The 20,355-nt window shown below is 47.7% G+C and overlaps 1 protein-coding gene across 6 annotated transcripts in view; it reads right to left on the bottom strand.

Annotated features, from left to right (window-relative positions):
* MTMR3 (myotubularin related protein 3) overlaps nucleotides 1-20,355 on the bottom strand; it is a 2,389,252-nt gene that overhangs the window by 1,806,946 nt on the left and 561,951 nt on the right. The gene's annotated exons all lie outside the window — the stretch shown is intronic.

The raw sequence follows: 20,355 nt of genomic DNA, 5'->3' as shown, positions 1-20,355 counted from the left end.
TAAAGGAGATTTGTTTGAGCTGATCGCAGATACTTGTTGTGAAGCAGAGATCACTGAGTTGGATGTTTTTTCTGATGAGGTTAGAGTTTGATTCGCTGTTGTCTGGATTGTTGTCTTTGTTGTGACCTGCGAGGAAGCTTCCTGCATTGTAATTCTTTGGGGTTCAGGGTTTCGCGTGGGCGTTAAGTCTATAGTTTGGTGCTCAGTTTTGGAGTAGATTTCGGTTGAGAAATGTCGCATCCATTTCACCGCCTCAAGAAGGCCGTCGGACAAGGAGTCGTTTTGGCAATGATGACGAGCAGCAAGGTCGCTTAAGCGTTCTTGCCAACGCATTGTCTTTTCGGCTTCCTGAGTCAGCTGTTCCTGTAGAAAGTTTGTAACAGTCTCAAAACTGTCTATCTTTTCCTTTAATGAGATCATAAGTGAGGACTGGTCCTTGTAAGTATCTAGCAAAGATTCGTACATTTTTAAAAAAGGCAGGAGTGCTGTTGAAGATGCGGCTAGTACGTTGTTATAAATCTGCATTGCTGCTGCTGATGAAAGACTCGGTTTGGGTCCCGCTCCGGTCTGTTCACCTAGATTAGACTGGTTACTGTTTATGGAGTCTGAATGAGAGTCTGATATTGATGTTGCATCTCCAGTTACGTTTGCCGAAACTGCTTTTGGGGCGGGTTGAATGTTTAAAGACAAGTTCTTGTTTTTTGTTGAATGCACGGATGGTGTGTTTTGATGTTGTGATTGGGCGTAGTGCTTCGTATGCCGTGACGCGTGATTAGGTTTGCCGTCAGTCACGCATTTGGGATGCATTAGCAGCCCAAGATGGGGGGCTTGTCGCGTCGGTTCACTAGTGTGAGGCATCCCTGCTAAATTTTGCACATCACCGTTTTTCTTGTGGGACCAATCGATGTTATTTCTTTGATCTCCTTGCTCTGTTAGAGTCATAAGAGAGGTCCTTTTTGATGGTGTAATGTCCTTTTCATTAAAGGAATTTGGCTTTGTGTAGACAAAGACAGTACGTGTGGGAACTTTATCCAAAGTTTCGGCAGCTCGATGTTTGACCGCGCTTTGAGCTTTAATGTGCTTCAAGTTTGATTTTGAGGAGCTCGCGGCCAAAGTGGTTTCGTCGTGCTCAATGGTTGCAGTTGCAATTAAATTTGATGCAATGGCATTTTTGGCTTCAGAATAGCTTGTTGAGGCAAAGTCCTCGTTTTCTTGTGAGACTTCCAAGAGCTCGACATCTGTTAAGTCAAATGGCGTAAAGAACTGGTCTCCTTTGTTCGAGTATAGTGGTTTGACAGAGGTAAGTGATTCTGTGCTCCTGTTTAAGGGGGTGAGGTCGAGTAATGATAGTAGCGGTCGTTGTGGAGAACTGATGGTGCCTTCCACGTCGGTTCCGTCGTTTGAATTTAAGACCATAGTTTCAACTTCGCTGACTTCGCTGGCAATAGCTGCGTGCAAGGCGCATGTGGAGATTCCACCAGACGTATCAGTGTTAGGTACGTTGATTTCAGCATCATCGGGACTTGACGTTGACAGATCAATTAATGTTATCTCATTAATCGCAATATCAGGTGTAGCCGATGGATTTTGAGGAGGCGCGGTGTCTCCCTTTTTATCAAGGGTAGCTGGTGCACATGTTTCGATGGAAGTCTCAGTGGATTCCTCAATGTGCTGCTCGTCTGAGTACGTTATCATCAGTACGGGCGAGGGGTTAACAGCGATCGTGTCGTCATTAGTACTTTGGTCGGTTGACAATGAATCGGGAGATCGAAGTTCAGACATGTTTTTAGGTGCACTTTTGTGAAGCAAGGAGCTTACCTTTATTGGCTCCACTCTCGCGTCGCTTTTTAGCGCTGTCCAAGGGTTTTGCATACGGCGTTGTTGAATGGTTTTCCGTCGGGTAAGAGGGCCAGAGCCTGTTTGGCCGCCTGTGCCGGAGTGGGCCGTCATGAATAGCTGATTCGCGCTGCCGAGACCAGCCGTTGACTGCCGTAGACTGACTCAGCTCACGACTCCGCGCGCGCTCCGCGCCGGAATCGAGGCTAAATAGGATCCGCCTCCAATTGTCGATGGCCGATGTTAAAGGCACAGCACAGGCACAGAATACTGCGGCTCCAGCCGGCAGTACAGGGAAAGAGAGAACACGTTGCTGCAGCTCCTCACGAGAGAAAAGTCGTAGCTGACTGCCGTAGACTGACTCAGCTCACGACTCCGCGCGCGCTCCGCGCCGGAATCGAGGCTAAATAGGATCCGCCTCCAATTGTCGATGGCCGATGTTAAAGGCACAGCACAGGCACAGAATACTGCGGCTCCAGCCGGCAGTACAGGGAAAGAGAGAACACGTTGCTGCAGCTCCTCACGAGAGAAAAGTCGTAGCTGACTGCCGTAGACTTTTTTTTTACCCAGATAGTAACATTTATTAGGGGGGGGGGTCCCCCCCCCCAAACCTCCCCCATCCCAAACCCCTACCCCAACCCCCCCCCCCCATTGATATACCTTTAATTATTTTAAAAAAATCTTTAATATAATATTAAATAATTAATTAATTATTTAAAAAACCATCCCAAACCTCTATCCCCAACCCCCCCATCCTCCCCATCACCCCCACCCCCCATGGAAATACCTTTAATTATTTTTTAAAAAAAGTTTAATAAAATATTTATTATTAACACATAAAATCGAAAAAAGTCGAAAAAAAGTCGACATTTTTGTTTTTCGACATTTTTGTTTTTCGACTAAATATTTTCGACATTTTTACTTTCAAATATATTGTATTCGAAATTATGACTGGATACCCACCAGACCCCGTGGCCATCATCCCTGAAGGACAAATACAAGGCATGATTGCTGTAACCACCACTCTAGACAACTTAAAATCTGACCTGCAACACTTGCGCCCACCAGCGCAACAGGAATGGCTAGGGAAGGGAGATTGGTATACGATCGTGGACAACCTACCATACTACCAAGGACAATTGTACATCCCTGATAAGAAATTACAGAATCAAATCATCGCAAACTATCACGATTCATTAGTAGAAGGGCATCCGGGAATAGGCAAAACCCAAGCCAAAATAAAGAAATATTAGTGGTGGCCAACTTGGCGAAAGGACATTGTCCAGTTCATCGCAACCTGTGCACAACACAAGCCGCAAAAAAAAAAAAAGAAAAAAGTCCAGCAGGTCTGCTACATCCTTTAGAAGTATCCCTTACACCTTGGCATACTCTTTCAATGGATTTTATTACAGACCTTCCCTCCTTTAACGGATGCAATACCATCTTAGTCGTCGTAGATCCGTTTTCCAAAATGACCCACTTTATTCCCCTGAAAGGTCTCCCAACTGCTTCTACTCTGGCTACCGTGTTTTTGGAACAGATTGTCTGGCTACACGGGTTCCCATCAATACTGATATCAGACTGAGGAACTCAGTTTGTCTCTGCATTCTGGAAAAGGTGTTGTAAAATTGCCACAATCGACCTCTGGTTATATACAAGCCATCACTCCCAAACCGACGGCCAGACCGAACGGACTAACCAGACCCTCGAGCAATACATAAGGTGTATGCTGCAACAAACCAAGGATAACTGGAAGGACATACTTTGGTTAGCAGAATATGCATATAACAACTCCGTTCACACCAGTACGGGACAAAGCCCATTCTACATAGTGTACGGTCGATATCCATGGCCATCCGTTTTTGACCCACTCGAATCATTAGAAATGCCTGCTGTAACGACCTTACACAAAAATATCACCCAGATTTTTAAAGAAGCAGCAGATCATCTTGCCAGAGCCAAACAGAAACAGAAGCAGTTTGCGGATCGACACTGAAGGGAAGCTCCCAACTACCAAGTGGGAGACAAGGTTTGGTTAGTATCCAAAAATATCTCCCTAAAAGGACCACTGGCATTCCGTCCCAGATATCTGGGACCCTACACTATCAAGGCTGTGATCAACCCTTCAGCCATGAAATTAGAATTACCGGCCCACATGCAGATCCACCCAGTGTTTCATGTCTCCCTCCTAAAACCATTGAAACCAAAAACGATACTCCACCGGATCCCGAAATAGTAGAAGGAGAAACAGAATACGAAGTTAAAAGGATCCTAGACTCTAAAATGGTCCAGTCCAAGTTATACTACCTTATAGACTGTGAAGGTTATGGACCCCAAGATCGGACCTGGGAACCCAGTGAGCATGTTCACGCTTTACGATTAATCAGGCAGTTCGACCACAATAACCCCATTAAACCAGGGCCAGGGGGGAAAGCACCCATAAGAGGGGCCTTGGGGGGAGTGCTGTCATGGCCACAGGCCCCAGAACACAAAAACCACACTATCTAGTAATGGGGGCAATGGGTCACTTGACTCACTTATGTCCCTTTGGGACCTACAAACACAGGGGCCCTGGCTGGACTCAGTCCGCATATAGAGATGTGAGCAGGAACACTATTTCAGTGCAGGAGTGCTTTTATTTTACAAGAACTTTCCAGGAGCGCAAAGCCTTTATTCCAGAGAACATCCTCATGTGCTGACTCATCGCGTGTGGCTCCCTAGGCCTGGTCTTCATGTACTGGCTCATCGGGTGTGGCACGGTGTGGCAGGCAGGCTGAACCTGGTGGGCGTGGCTTCAGAAGCTCAGTTATATAAGCTACTCCATCCTTAAGGCCGGTACTTCCTGTTATTGTGCACTCGCGTGCAACGTGACGCTCACCGCCGCTTGGACCAGTTTACTTACCTTTGGAAACCAGGCGTTCTGCATACTCACCTCCAGGAAACCGGTGCTTCATCGCTTCATCTGCAGACTCATCTCCTGGCATCACATCCAGTGAGCTTGATCCCGATGCTGCAGCACCGCACTCCGCATCCATGAACTCAGACCCTGTGAAGAAGAAGAAAGACGAGGTTAGAACATCCGTCCTAGGGCTTCGCTGCATTTAAACCCTGCACGCCCCCTAGTTAACAATTTACCAGCTACTGTATCGCTGCAGCTTTGTTCCTCATTACCTCTGGCTGTCGCCTCGAGCTCTGCAGCTTCTGCCAGACCGGCAACATCACCTGCAAGGGAAGAAACCAAAAGAGCAAACATCAAAAGTGGAACAGACAGCAATACAAGACAACGAACTTTACAATAGAATAAAAACAGAAGAGGAAAGACAAAGGCAAACAGGATCACTTACCTGAAGTATAGTGCCTTAGTCGCAGCAGAACTGGACTACCACGTGCAAGGGACCAGTGAAGGAACTCGGTCCAGATCATACAAGTGGCCCTGCCAGAAGCAGCAGGACGGAGTGCTCACCAAAACTAAATCAACAGGTGAGCTTTCCAGGGTCAGGGCATCCCACTGTTTGGGAGAAGGTGCCTGGAAGGGGATCAGGCGCACAAGCTGGCATACTCGCGCCCCCTATTCTCCACGCAGGAGCAGTCCCGAGCAGCATATCCTATTACCACAAGTCACCACATAAGCGCAGAGGGCGAAGTCGGACCTGAGCGACATCACCCCCACGAGGGCTGCAACCGTGCCCCAACGCCTCTGCAGAGACCTGGTGAGCGTATCATTGACAGAGGTCTACAATCACAAGTATTCAGATAGACACTTATACTCAAGGTTTCTTGGTAAAAAACTTATTCATTTTTTACACAGTCAGTTAGAAAACATTCACTAAAAGGAGGCAATCAATATCAAACAAAAATATACTACAGTAATTCACACTAACCGGTTCTGTGACATTTAAACTATTTTGGAGGAGGAGCAAAATGGCATTCAGAGCATTTGAAGTAGGACCAAAAAGGCATACATTAATAAAATGAATAGTACAGTTACTCTTAAACAGTGCAAATAGTTTGAGTTCAGAGGAGTTGATTCAATGCAATATGTAGGCCAAAGTCAATGGGCTAGAGTCTTGTATAGGCAAAAATGGTTCGGGAAGTTAAACGGAAAAGTCTTTGCCACGGTTCTCAGAGGTAGTTCATAGAAGAAAGGTGTGTATGTCGGGTCACAAGCTGACTAGGCCTGCAAGTTGCCAAAGTTTCACGCACTTTCGCAGCGAGAGGCAAGTTCTCTCGGTCGGGTTTTCACAGTACCTTATATTGAAGAAAAAGATGCAGCTGAAGACTTCTGTTCCTGGCAGTTCCTGCAGCTCTCGCTGTTCCTGAGCCTCAGTCGTGGGGACAAGGGGGAGGACATCGAGGGACTCCTGCACTGCACGGGGACTGGTCACAAAGCTGGCAAACTGGCAAATCTTCCGATTCTGGTAGCTGTCGTCAAGCTCACAAACTGGTGTCCTTCTCCCTGGTTATTCAGTTTCCTGCAGCACTCTGAGGAAAATCCAACCAGCTCCGAGAATGGTGTCCAGGTGGCTAACGAGTTGATTGGTCCCACCAACTCAAAAAGGGAGAAGTCGTCCTTGAAGGTCTACTCTGTCGAGATGAACTTGGCGATTCGGACCTGCAGCAGGGCTTCACCGGGCAAACCAATGGTCCAGGAGTTGCAGCAGCCGTCCTCTTCCAGCTCCTCTTCGGTTCTTTCGTTCCAGTTGTCGACTCGGCCTTCCAAGCCAAGAGACTCGCATTTTACACAGTTTTCTCCCATTCATTCCAGCCTAGCTGCCACTCACCCAGCAGGGTGGCTGTCGCCAATCACGCCAGAGTGCATTTGGGTCTCCTAGGAGACTAAGCACAGGGAGTTTCGGGCCCGTCCCTCACTTCCTGTCCACCCCAGACACTTGTGCGCCAGAGGTGGATTTCAGTGTGAAGCCCGCCAAAGGCGTATGAACAAAGGGACCAAGCCTGGTTTGGCACGCAGAGACAAACTCTAGAAGGACTTTTCCAAAAAGAAATGGTGAAAAAAGAAGACCGGACCTGTTTAACGAAAGGGGGCTTAGGCGCCATCTTGAAAAACATGGCTCCCGTGATTTTTAGCTACCTATGCTCGCGGTCATTCAAAAATCATGGTAGTTCGTTGTAAAACCACTGCCAGCAGCCATTTGGATAGGAAAGGCTAGCATTTGACTGCTACATGAGTTTCAAGACATAAGGGATACTAGGTAACCCCTCCAGCACTCTATTGGAAGATAGTGTGTGCTGGGTCTAGGAATTTAAAAAGACTAGTAAAGTCAATTTAACTTTACTTTCTCTGGGAAACAGTAGCTTATCCCAGAGAAATTACTTAAACCTTGGGAGAGCGCAAAAGGCTTCTCTGTGTCACTGCAGTGAGGGTGCTGTGTGACATACATGAAAAGATGATGCCTATGGAGTTGTCTAAAACTCCATAAGCAAAGAACACAAGAGTAAAACACATTAAAAATGAAAAGTTCAAAGTCCCAAAGTTCAGCAAAAGAGCTGGAGGGCTCAAAGGTAGAGGGAATTAGCAAATTTATGAGAATTCTCCCTAACAGGCAGTATGAACGACTACCACTATATGGGATACATTACTTACCGTAATCATATTTCTGATGCTTGCATCTGCGTAGATTCACATGCTATGCATAGGCTGACATCTAGTGGAAGTTGCAGAGTGTTACAGTTGTTTTTTCGAAACTCGAAAAGGGATGTCGACAGGGTGTGCCAGTAATACTATCCCTAGTGTGACGTCTACTGTACCAATGGTGCTTCAAGAATCGAGGTCCCTCAGATTGATTGTTTCTGATGACATGAGGTAACATGAACTGTAGTTGGAGTACAGATGTAGTAAGCAGATTATGTATCAGATTAAGCCCAGAAAACATTTATGCACCTTCTACTCGAAGGGGAGGAAGGGTGGGCGCATGTGAATCTAAGCAGATACAAACATCAGAAATATGACTATGATAAGTAATGTAGTCCTTCTGAGGCTTGTGGCATCTGCTTAGATCACATGCTATCCATAGACTAGGGAGCAGTGTTTGGAGAAGGTGGTGGGTTGTGAGAAGGTACAGCAGCAAATGGATGTTTTAGCACAGCTTCTCCCACCTGGGAATCTGCTTTAGAGTGAGTGTCAATGCAATAGTGCCGAGTACAGGTGTGGATAGAGCTCCATGCAGCTGCTTTGCAAATGGCGTCCAGCAGGACGTTTGCGACAAAAGCCAAGGTAGCTCCTGTACCCCTGGTCTAGTGAGCTCTTGGTGTGAAAGGCAGTGTTTTATTTGATAGATAGTAGAAGAGCTGTATGCATCCGACTATCCATCTGGAGATGGTGTTTTTGAAAATGGGGTCTCCTGCCCTGCCTGGAGCTATGGCAACAAACAGTTGGTCTGTTTTCCTTAGCAGTCTGGTCTTGTTTAGATGTAAGGAGGGCAGTCCTTTACAATGTAGTGTATGGAGTTTTTTCTCAGCTGAGCTTGATGGATTCTGAAAGAACGCTGGTAGTTCGATGACCTGATTAACATGGAACTTTGAACTGAATTTAGGTGAAAACCTAGGGTGCCTTCTTAATACCAATGTGTCTTTGTGGATAACAAAGAAAGTGTTTTGCACTGACAAAGCTTGCAGTTCACCGACTCTCCTTATGGAGGTGACAGCCACCAGGAAAGCAGTCTTATATGTGAGGTTTTTAAGGTTGGATTTACGCATAGGCTTGAAGGGGGTTGCCATGAGCTTTGCAAGTACTACATTAAGGTCCCAACCTGGTGGTGGGTTTGAAATAGGAGGCTGGAGCCTTTTTACTCCCTCCATGAAAGCCTTAATGACTGGGATTTTCCACCAAGACATCTTACTTTGAGAAATGGTGTACAAAAAAACTAGCCCAGAGTCTAGTAAGTAAAGCATGTAATGAAGAATGTGAGATGGAGCACATTCTTTTGGGTATATATATTTTGATTGGCACCAAATTACAAATCTCTTCCAATTGTTAAAGGAACAGTGTCTAGTGTTTGGCATGCATGCCTGAGTATTTCCATACACCTATGAGGTAGATTTAAGTGGCCAAACTCTGACTTCAGGAGCCAGGCTGCCAAGTTCATAGACTGAGGTTGAGGGTGTAATGTCACCCCATGCTGTGTGAGCATGTTCAATGGGCACGAGAGTTTGATCGGGTCGCACATCGCTGGTTTGCACAGATGTGGATACCAAGGTTGTCTCACCCACAAAGGAGCAACTAGGATTAATTTCACTTGTTCCTTGTATATCTTGTTCACCACTTTGCTCATTAGAGGAGTTGGGGGGGAAAGTATAGGCACATTTCCCTTACCAGTTCATCCACAGGGCGTTCTCCTTGGGGAGTCTTGTTAGGGAAACCTGCATGCGAAGTCTGGGCATTGTTTTCTCTTGTTGCAAACAAGTCGAACGGGGGTAGCCCCAATGTGAGAAAATGTAGTCTATGATATCTGTCGAGTTGCCACCTGTTCTCTTCTGGTAGAGAATCTGTGCTTAGTGAGTCCGCTAGAGAATTGAGTTCCCCTTGAACATGTTTTGATGTTAGGAACATGCCCCGCTTGAGTGCCAACTTCCATATTTTTTGTGCTACCTTGGACAGACTTGGAGTATGTGTGCCCCTCTGCTTGTTTATGTAAAACATTGACATGGTGCCATCTGTGAGTATTTGTACTGTCTAATTTGTCAGGTGTGCTTGGAAGGCTTGTAATGCCTTGAGCACTGTCAAAAGTTCCAGAAGGTTGATGTGATTCTGGGCTGCGATTTCAGTCCACAGACCACGCGCTCTGAGATAAAAGGTAATAGGCCCCCCACCCTGTGAGTGATGCGTCTGTTGTGACAAGTGCTTGCACCGCCAGGGTTTTCCCTTCAGCAGGTTCTCCTTTGTCCACCAGCATAGAGCTTGTACTAGGGTTGTCAAAACGACCACTAGATCGTCCACTAACTGCTTGCCTGAGACCACTGTTTTGCCAACCACCTTAGCATTGGGCGCATGCGCTATTGTGCGTGTAGGACTAGGTAAATGCATGATGCCATCATCCCGAGCACGGGCATTACTTTTCGTACGGTTATCTGGCGACCGGCTAGATACCGAGGTATTTGCAGCAGTATGTTTTGTACATTTGACGGAAAGACTAGACGCTCTTATATTTTTATGACAGCTCCTACAAACTATTTGCTCCTGTTTGTTACAAGGCTTGACTTTTTCTCGTTGATTGAAAAACCCAATTGAAAAAGTAGATTGATCATTCTTTGGGTATTTTGCTTGAAAATTTGGGGATTCTCCCCTGTGATCAGCCAGTCGTCCAGGTAAGGGTACACTGGGATTGACTCCCTCCGTAGGTGCGCCGGACACCACCGCCAGTACCTTGGTGAATACCCTTGGAGCGGATGCTATGTCGAAGGGCAGCACCTTGAATTGGTAGTGCTTGTTCGCTATTTTGAAACGCAAGAATCTTCTGTGCACTGGGAACATTGAAATATGAATGTATGCATCTTTCATATCCAAGATTGCCATGTAGTCCCCCTGCTGTAACAGTGCGATTACTTCCTGTAGCGTTGTCATGCAGAATTTCTGTGGCTTGACATAGGTGTTTGCAGGGCGCCGATCTAAGACAGGGCGCATCGTGAGGTTTGTTTTGGTACAAGGAAGTACAATGAATAAATAGCCTTGTTTACCTGGTTCCCCGGGACGAGTTCTACGGCGTCCTTTAAGAGCAGCGCTGTCACCTCTGCCAGCAGGATATGCGGTTCTTCCTTGGAGGTGTTCCTTTGTTTTGTTGGATTATTCGGCGGGTTGCTGTAGCAGTTCAATACAATAACCACCCGCCACAGTTAAAAGTACTCACTTGTCTGAGGTGATTCCCTCCCATACGTTGGCAAAGTATGAAATGTGGCCTCCTACGGGAGTAGCATGGGAGGGAACCTGTAGGGGGTGGTCATTGTTTGGTGGCGTTGGGCTGCCTCTGGAGGAGGCTGCAAGACCTTCTCTGGCCTCTTTGTAAACCTTGCGAGGACGCCCCCGAGATGAGCCCCAGGATGAGCTTTGACTATGGTTGTAACCTGATCTCCGTTGTGAGTTTTGCCCCCTAAAGCGGGGAAAAATTGTAGCCCTCTCTTTGTCCGGAGGGTTTATTGGTAAATTGCCCTAAAGATTTTAGAGTGTCGTATTCTTCTTTTGTGCTCTTTAGGGCGTCTTCCGCCGCTTTGCTCTATGGGCATACTAGGAAGGGTAGCCGGAGTCTCGAGCTTGAAGCCAGACTGGCGGAGCCACGCATGGTGTTTGATCAACATGCCTTCTGCTAATATTCTCCCTGCATTGTCTGCTGCATCTAAGTTGTTCTTGAGGATGCAGTTTGCAATTTGTTTACTTCTGCAATGGAGAGTGGCAGTTGTGTTTTTAGGGGCTCTGGGACTCGGCCATCTCCTCCCACTTCTGACAGTTGTAGCTAGCTAATAAGGTGGTATTATTAGCGTTTCTACCCTGGTAAGCCGCCGAAGAGGTTACCTTTCTTCCAAAAGTATACATCTTTTTACTCTCCTTATCCGGAGGGGCTTCGGAAGAGGCCAGAGGTGTTCCCGCTGTCTTTCAATGGTTGTAATCACTAAGGTGTCTGGTTTCAACTGTTTCCTGATGTGAAGGGGGTCTGAAGGAGCTGACTGGCAGACTCTCAATACGCGGGTTAACTGCCTGTGTTAAATTTGGAGTAACTTGAGAGTGTTGGTTTCACCTCTGTACAGATTGAAGTAGGGGAATGAATTGGGTAGCAGACTTTTTATCTCCCAGTAAGTTCTCAACAAAGTCCTTGTCCACCCGTGTCTCCTGTGTATCGATCTTAAAAATGTTCTGCTGCTTTCAGGAGCAGGTCATTGTACTGTATTTGATTATCGACTGGTGAATCTGCAACCGGTGGGTCTGAGTCATCTGGCGACTGTATGACGTAGACATCCTAGTCGTCATTGTAAAATTGGTCAACATCACCCATGTCCCCTTGGTCTTCCAGGTCAGTGTAAATTCCAGTGTCCTAGAAGTCGTGCATGGAGTCACAATAAGCAAGCTGCCCTAAGTCCTGCTGCGAGGTGGGGGCTTGTGTGGGTTCTGTGCAGAATCTTTTGATGTGGGGCTGTGAAACTGCAGACCCGCTTAGAATAGTAGCAGGCCCGCTTTGTGAGGCACCCTGAAGGTTTAAGACCTCGGGGTGATCAAAGAAATGTGCTCGAGAAGACATCAGTCTCATGACTTTATCAATCATCTCTGCGGACCATTGAGATGAACTTGGGATTACAGGGGGGGGGGCAGGAGGGGTAGGTGTTGGTTCTGGTACAGGGTTTTTTTTGTCACATAGCAACTGAAATGATGCCCTCCCTCTGGGTCGTAGTCCCTAAATAGAGCCCTTTTCCTGTGTCTGAAGATGTATGGTTCTTCCATGTCCGATTTTTTAATAGCGGTTCTGGGACCCGTTTCTTAATGAGAGGACACAGCGTCAGAAACGTACTTGCCCATCGGTTTTGGGGGCCTGTCATGAGAAGACTGAGCGCGATGGCCCAGAGGACAGGGAGCTGTCGTACCTCCCCTTTGATGCAATGTGTGGCTTTCCGATCGGCGTTGAGGTTGACTTTCGGCTGTTGGAGGTGTGTTTAGCGTGGTGTGCTTTGGTCGTGCTAGTGCCGCCGGCTGTCGTCCCCGTAAAAAAGCCGCCTGCCTGCCTGTTGGGGTTTGCACGCATGCATCCCACGGATCCCATTCGCTTAGACGTCACTGCAGACATCGATGCTGCAGTCACTGGAGGCTCCCACAACGTCCATGGCGGCCTCGGCCTGCATGGCATGGCGTGGCATGGCGTGGTGGGCCCAGCGCTTTGTTTTGCAGTCCTTAAGTGTCTTGGGATTGAAAAGCCTGCACGATTTGCACTGTCCCTCGTTATGATCCCTTGTGAGACCAGGGTTGCACACCCGGTGGAAGTCTTTCCAAGTGAATTTACAGTTACAGGATGGGCAAAACTTAAAAGGTGTATTCTCCATTGTGAATGGGGAAGGCAGCGTGGAGAAATAAGTGGGTAGAGGAAGGAATATGCATTCTCTTAGGGAGACTAAAGAATGAACCACCCCCACTCTCCCTACTGTGAGGGCCAAGGCCCGTTGTGGCCTTCTGGGGACGTCTGAAAAGTTAGTCAAGATGAGTTGGTGAAGTCGTCGACAAAGATCTTGCTGGAGAACGGCTAACAAAAGGACAGAAAGAATACACTAGATTTAATTCTTTAAGTAAAGGCGATAACCAGAAGGAACTCTGCGAAAAGCAACCGACAATTATGGCAGAAAAAACAATCTGAGGGACCTCGATGAGTGAAGCACCATGGGTACAGTAGAGGTCACAATTGGATAGTATTACTGGCACGCCGTGGCAACGTCCCTTTTCGAGTTTCGAGAACAACAACTGTAATACTCTGCAGCTTCCACTAGATGTAGAGCATGTGATCTAAGCAGATTCCACAAGCCTCAGAATATATGAATGAATATATATATACACATATATATATATACATATATATATATATATACACACACACACATATATATATATATACACAGACACATATATACACACACACTCACCGTAATCATATTTCTGATGCTTGTATCTGCTTAGATTCATATGCTGTGCATAGGCCGACATCTAGTGGAAGCTGCTGAGTATTACAGTTTTTTTTTCAAAACGCAAAAATGGGCGTCGACACAGGGCGTGCCAGTAATACTATTCCTAGTGTGACGTCCACTGTACCCGTGTAGGACCCTCAGATTGTATTTTTTTCTGACATGAGGTAGCATGAGGAGAAGCGGGAGTACAGATGATCCAAGCAGATATAAAGAAAGGTAAGACTACAAGCATCCATGCGCCTTCTCTCAGAGGGGAGGAAGGGTGGGTCGCATGTGAATGTAAGCAGATACAAGCATCAGAAATACGATTACGGTGAGTAATGTATCCCTTCTGAGGCTTGTGGAATCTGCTTAGATCACATGCTGTGCATAGATTAGCGAGCAGTACCTGAAGAAGGAGGTGGGATGTGAGAAGGGTCATGAGCAAATAAATGTCTTAGAACCGCTTGTCCCACTTGGGTATCTGTCTTGGAATGGGTGTCAATGCAGTAGTGTTGAGTAAAAGTGTGAATAGATCTCCAAGTAGCTGCTTTGCAAATGGTGTCAAGGGGGACATTTGCAATGAAAGCCAGAGTGGCCCCAATGCCTCTTGTAGAGTGGGCTCTTGGCGTGAAAGGCAAAGTTTTTTCAGAAAGGGAGTAACAGCTGGATACAGTTATTAATCCACTTAGAGATGGCACCTTTAGAGACACAATCCCCCTCTCTGTCTGTAGCTACGGAGACAAACAGTTGGTCTGTTTTCCTTAGCGGTCTGGTCTTGTTTACATAGTAGAGGAACGCCCTATGCACATCTAGGGTGTGTAGTTTCACCTCAGCCGAGATATGTGGGTCTTGGAAGAAAGCTGGAAGCTCGATGGACTGGTTCACGTGGAATTTAGAAATAAACTTAGGTGAGAACCTAGGGTGTGTGCGTAAAACCAGTTTATCTTTATGGACAGTAAAGAAGGGATCTTGCACTGACAGAGCCTGAATTTCACTGACTTCTTATAGATGTAATTGCTACTAAGAAGGCCGTTTTGTAAGTCAGGTGTTTGAGACTTCTTTTGTGCATGGGCTCGAATGGGGGGCCCATGAGCTTAGATAGCACCACGTTAAGGTCCCATCCTGGTGGTGGGTTTGAAATAGGAGGGTGAAGTCTCTTTACTCCTTCCATGAAGGCTTTAACTACTGGTACTTTCCACCACGACACCTTGTTATGGGAAGTGGTGTATGCCGACAGAGCTGCCAGGTGTACCTTCAGTGAGTTAAAAACCAGTCCTGCATCCAGCAGGTGGAGCATGTATGTAACAATAGTGGAAGGAGTGTAATCAACTGGGTTGACTTGTTTATTAACAGGACTGGGACTTGTATGTCTGTTTATGAGGGGTAGGAAGTTTTTGAGGTGTGTGAGGAGACTGAGACTGCTTCCTCTGTTTTCCCCCCTCCGGAGCCTTCCGACACCTGGCGTCGAGGTTCGGGGGTGGTGTCCCAATCTTTAGAACGTGGAGGTAGGGACTCGGGAGCCGCCGTTATGCGGTCTGCGGGCGCCGACTCCTGGAGTGCGGTCTGGGGGTGGAAGTCGGCTTCGTCTTCAGACGATCGAACCTCCGTTACACTGGGGAGCGAGGCACTCTTGGCAACAGTGGATGATTGCCTGGAGTCATGCAGCGATCTAGATCGAGAACACCCAGAGGACACCGATTCGGACCGTTCGCTATATGCCTCTTTCCGGGAACTCGACGTGCGTGCGAGTCTCGGTTGGACTTCATGTGCTTTGTGGAAGTGCTATGGGTAGCGCTTGTGTCGCCGGGGGTCTTCCCCATAGCCGCCCTGCCGGACGACCTTCCGAGGTCGGGGACTTGCGCTCAGCTGTCTCTTGACGCCACGTTGCCCTGTCGTCTGAAAGTACGGCGTTGCTGCCATCGTTGAAGGCGCCCTCCGCTGCCATGGCCTCCTGACGCCTGGCGTGGTGGGCCCAACGCTTGATCGAACGGTCCTTAAGTGTTTTCGGTTTAAACCTACAACACGCTCTGCAGTTCGCCTCGGGGTGGTCCCTCGGCAAGCAGAGATTGCACGTGGCGTGCCTGTCGACCCAAGGGTACTTGCGGTTGCACTTGGGGCAGAATTGGAAAGGGATACCATCCATACGCACCTTGTGGCAGCGGGCTAGTAAGTGTAGGAATATATAAGAATGTACCTATATACCAAAAGAGTGTAGAGTATGTCCACCCCCCACTCTCCCTTTTTGCAGGGCCGAGGCCAGAGGCCTTCCAAGGCCCGGGCCGAGGCCAGAGGCCTTCTGAGGCCCAAATCCGTCGTGCAGCTGTCGACAGTCGAATTCTTCTCCGGGCCGGCGTCGAGTGTGGAAGTTCGGTGACTCGACGTTGGGGTGGAGAAATGGGTAATTTAGCAAAAGTGTGGCTAAGGCCAGGGAACTCCGCGAAATGCTTCCGACCAGTTTGGCGGAAAAAAACAATCTGAGGGTCCTACACGCGTGAGGGATCATGGGTACACTGGACGTTACACTAGGGATAGTATTACTGGCACGCCCTGTGTCGACGCCCATTTTCGAGTTTCGAAAAACAAACTAATACTCCGCAGCTTCCACTAGATGTCGGCCTATGCACAGCATGTGATCTAAGCAGATTCCACAAGCCTCAGAAATATATATACACATTACTCACTGTAATCGTATTTCTGATGCATGTATCTGCTTAGATTCACATGCTGTGCCTAGCCCGCCATCTAGTGGAGGCTGCAGAGTATAACAGTTGTTTTCGAAACTCGAAAAGGGACGTCGACAGGGCGTGCCAGTAATACTATCCCTAGTGGAACGTCCACTGTACCCATGATCCCTCACGCGTCGAGGTCCCTCAGATTGTGTTTTTTCTGACATGAGGTAGCATGAGGTGTAGCGTGAGTACAGTTGTATCCAAGCAGATGCGTATCAGGCAAGCTCATAAGCATCCATGCGCCTTCTCTCCGACGGGAGGAGGGTGGGTCGCATGTGAATCTAAGCAGATACAAGCATCAGAAATACGATTACGGTGAGTAATGTATCCCTTTTGAGGCTTGTGGAATCTGCTTAGATCACAGGCTGTGCATAGATTAGCGAGCAGTGGAAGGAGGTGGGACGTGAGAAGGTTCATGAGCGAATAAGTGTCTTAGAACCGCTTGTCCCACTTGTGTATCTGTCTTGGAATAGGTGTCAATGCAGTAGTGCCGAGTGAAAGTATGTATAGAGCTCCATGTAGCTGCTTTGCAAATACTGTCTAGAGGAACATTTGCAATGAAGGCCAGCGTGGCTCCAGTACCTCTAGTGGAGTGGGCCCTGGGCGTAAAAAGCAGTGTCTTATTTGAAAGGGAAGAGCACAGTTGGATACATCGGACTATCCACCTTGAGATGGTGTTTTTAGAGACGTGATCTCCTTCTCTGCCTGGTGCTATGGACACAAACACCTGATCTGTTTTTCTTAGCGGTCTGGTTTTGTCTACGTAGTAGAGGACTGCCCTCCTCACATCTAGTGTGTGGAGTTTTACCTCAGCAGAGCTTTTAGGATCTTGGAAGAAAGCCGGTAGCTCAATAGACTGGTTAACTTGGAATTTGGCAATTAATTAAAGTGAGAACCTAGGGTGAGTTTGTAAAACCAGTTTGTCCTCATGTATAGTAAAGAAAGGATCCTGCACTGACAGAGCTTGGATTTCACTGACTCTTCGTATGGAAGTGATGGCTACTAAGAAGGCAGTTTTATAAGTCAAATGTTTGAGACTAGATTTGTGCATGGGCTCAAAGGAGGGGCACACGAGCTTAGTAAGTACCAAATTAAGGTCCCAACCTGGTGGTGGGTTAGAAATTGGAGGGTGGAGTCTCTTTAACCCTTCCATACATGCCTGACCACTGGCACTTTCCACCATGACACTTTGTTCTGCGAAGTGGTGTAGGCTGATAAAGCTGTCAGGTGCACTTTAAGTGAGTTGAACACTAACCCTGCATCCAATAGGTGGATCATATAGGTGACGATATTAGGAGTACAATCAACTGAGTTGATTTGCTTATTCTGGCACCAAATAATGAATCATTTCCATGTATCATAGTAACAGTGCCTTGCGTTAGGTTTTCTTGACTCTTTCAAGATACCCATACATCTCTGGGGTTGAGATGTCCGAACTCTGACTTCAGGAGCCAACTCGTTGAGTTGGGCTGAGGATGCACTGTTAGCCCCTGGTGCAGGGAGAGTAGGTCGTACCAGCACAGGAGTTTGATGGGATCGCACACCACCAACTTGCGTAGGTGTGGAAACCATGGTTGTCTCACCCACATAGGAGCCACTAGGATGAGCGTCATCGGTTCTCTGTGGATCTTGTTCACCACCTTCCTCACCAGTGGGGTTGTTGAAAAAGCGTGGGCAAACATCCCTGACCAATTCATCCATAGGGCGTTCCCCTTGGAGCCTGGTTGGGGGAACCTGGACGCAAAATCTGGGCAATGACCATTTTCGCTTGTGGCGAATAGGTCTATAGTTGGAAAACCCAACATGGAGAAGAGGTGTTCTACGCCACTCATGTTCTTCTGGCAGGGGGGCTCTGCTCAGCTAGTCTGCTAGAGCGTTGAGTTCCCCTGCAACATGTTGAGCTACCAGGAACATCTTCCGTCTGAGTGCCCATTTTCAGATTTTCTGTGCAAGTCCGGATAGATTTGGAGAACGTGTCCACCCCGTTTGTTGATATAAAACATTGCTGTGGTGCTGTCTGTTAGGTTCTGCACCGACAGACCTGTTAAATGGGGTTTGAATGCTTTGAGGACTTTGAACACTGCTAGAAGTTCCAGCACATTGATGTGGTTCTGCGCCGTGGAATGAGATCACAGACCCTGAGCTGTGTGGTGCAGTTGGTGCGCCCCCCACCCAGCTAGTGAGCATCTGTTGTGACCACTGCTTGTATCTGTGGATCGTAGAAGGGTTTCCCCTTGGTCAGATTCTCTCATCCACCAGCGAAGATTTTGTACCAGTGTTGGCGAAACGACCACTCGATCGTCCCACTGACCGCTTGCCTGAGACCATTGTTTCGCCAACCACTCCTGTATGGGACGCATGCGCAGGCGCACGCATGGAGAACCAGGTAAATGCAAGATGCCGTCATTCCTATTAAACGCATTGCTTTGCGTACCCTTATCTGGCATCCGGTCTAATACTGTGGTATTCGCAGTAACAAGTTCTTTACTCTCTCTTCTGAGGGAAAGACTAATCCTTCCTTTGTATTTAGGATAGCTCCTAAAAACTGTTTGGAGGTGCTGGGCACCAGACTTGATTTTTTCTCGTTGATCGAGAAACCCAATTGAAAGAGGAGGTTGATTGTTGTCTGAATGTTTTGTCTGCAAATCAGAGGTGATTCCCCTGTTATGAGCCAGTCGTCCAAGTAAGGGTACACTGGGATTGCATCCCTGCGCAGGTGCGCTGCCACCACCGCCAGTACCTTGGTGAATACCCTTGGAGCAGAGGCTATTCCGAAGGGCAGCACCTTGAATTGGTAGTGCCGACTGTCCACCTTGAAGCACAAGTACTTTGTGCGCTGGGAACATGGAAATATGAAAATGGGCATCTTTCATGTCCAATGTTGCCATGTAGTCCCCCTTTTTAGGAGGGGGATTACCTCTTGGAGAGTGGTCATGCAAAACTTTTGGGGCTTGACATATTTGTTCGCAGGCCGTAAGTCTAATAATGGGCGCATTGTTAAATCTTTCTTTGGTACAAGGAAGTAAGTTGAATAAATACCCTTGTTTACCTGGTGTCCCGGGACGAGTTTGATCGCGTCCTTTGCTAGCAGATTGACGATCTCCTAGAGGAGGATTCTTTGGTGGTCCAAAGAATGTGTTCTTTGTCATGGAGGGTGGTTTCGGGGACGCTCTAACAGTTCTATGCAGTATCCTGCGGACACTGGACAGCATCCATCTGTCTGATGTGATCGCTTCCCAAGCTTGGGTGAAGTTGGAAACGCGTCCTCCTACTGGGGATGCGTGAGAAGGGACCCTGAACGGAGCGTCACTGTTTTGGTGGAGGCGTGCCGCCGCCTCTACTGGGGCTGCCTCTACCTTTACCCCGTCCTCTCTTATTCCCCCTGCTATAACCTTGGGTAGACTGTTGGTTATTGTTCCACTAGGTACCCTGACCCTGGGAATAGTTTGACCCTCTTTGGGAATTTTGTCCGCGTGTGCGGCAAAAATTGCCATTACCCCTTTGATTTGGGGGTTTGGTGGTTAGTTGACCTGGGGACTTGAGTGTTTCATACTCGTCCTTGGCATTTTTCAGCGCCTCATCGACCGCCTTACCGAACAATAGATCTGGCTCCACCGGTTTGTCTAACAATGATGCTTGGGTTTCGGCCTTGAAACCAGACTGCCGTAACCAAGCATGTCTCTTGATAACAGTACCCTCTGCTATCAATCTATCGGCATTATCGGCGGCATCAAAGGTTGCCTTTAAAATGCAACCGGATACGGCTCTTCCTTCCGCTGAGACTCGTGCCAATTGGCTCTTTAGGGGTTCTGGGGCGGAATCTATGAGTGCCGCGACTTCCTCCCATTGGTGGCAGTTATAACTCGCCAGCAGGGTGGTGGAGTTGGCGATTCTTTCTTGGTAGGCGGAAGTGGAGGCAACCTTTCTGCCGAACCCATACATTTTCTTGATCTCCTTGTCGGGAGGAGCTTCTGATGATAAGGGTGTTCCTGCCCTCTTGCGGGTGTTTGTAACGACTAGGGAGTCCGGTTTCAGATGCCCTCTTATATACAGTGGGTCTGATTGGGCTGCCCTGAACAGCTTCTCAATCCTGGGGTTGACTGCCCTGGTGAGGTTGGGGTTTACCAGTGAAGGGTCTATT

Source organism: Ambystoma mexicanum, chromosome 10, assembly GCF_040938575.1.
Source record: "Ambystoma mexicanum isolate Mex_15411 chromosome 10, UKY_AmexF1_1, whole genome shotgun sequence".
NCBI classification, from domain to species: Eukaryota; Metazoa; Chordata; class Amphibia; order Caudata; family Ambystomatidae; genus Ambystoma; species Ambystoma mexicanum.
The sequence above is the reverse complement of the archived record's forward strand: the minus strand, read 5'-3'. Positions and strand labels throughout refer to the sequence as shown.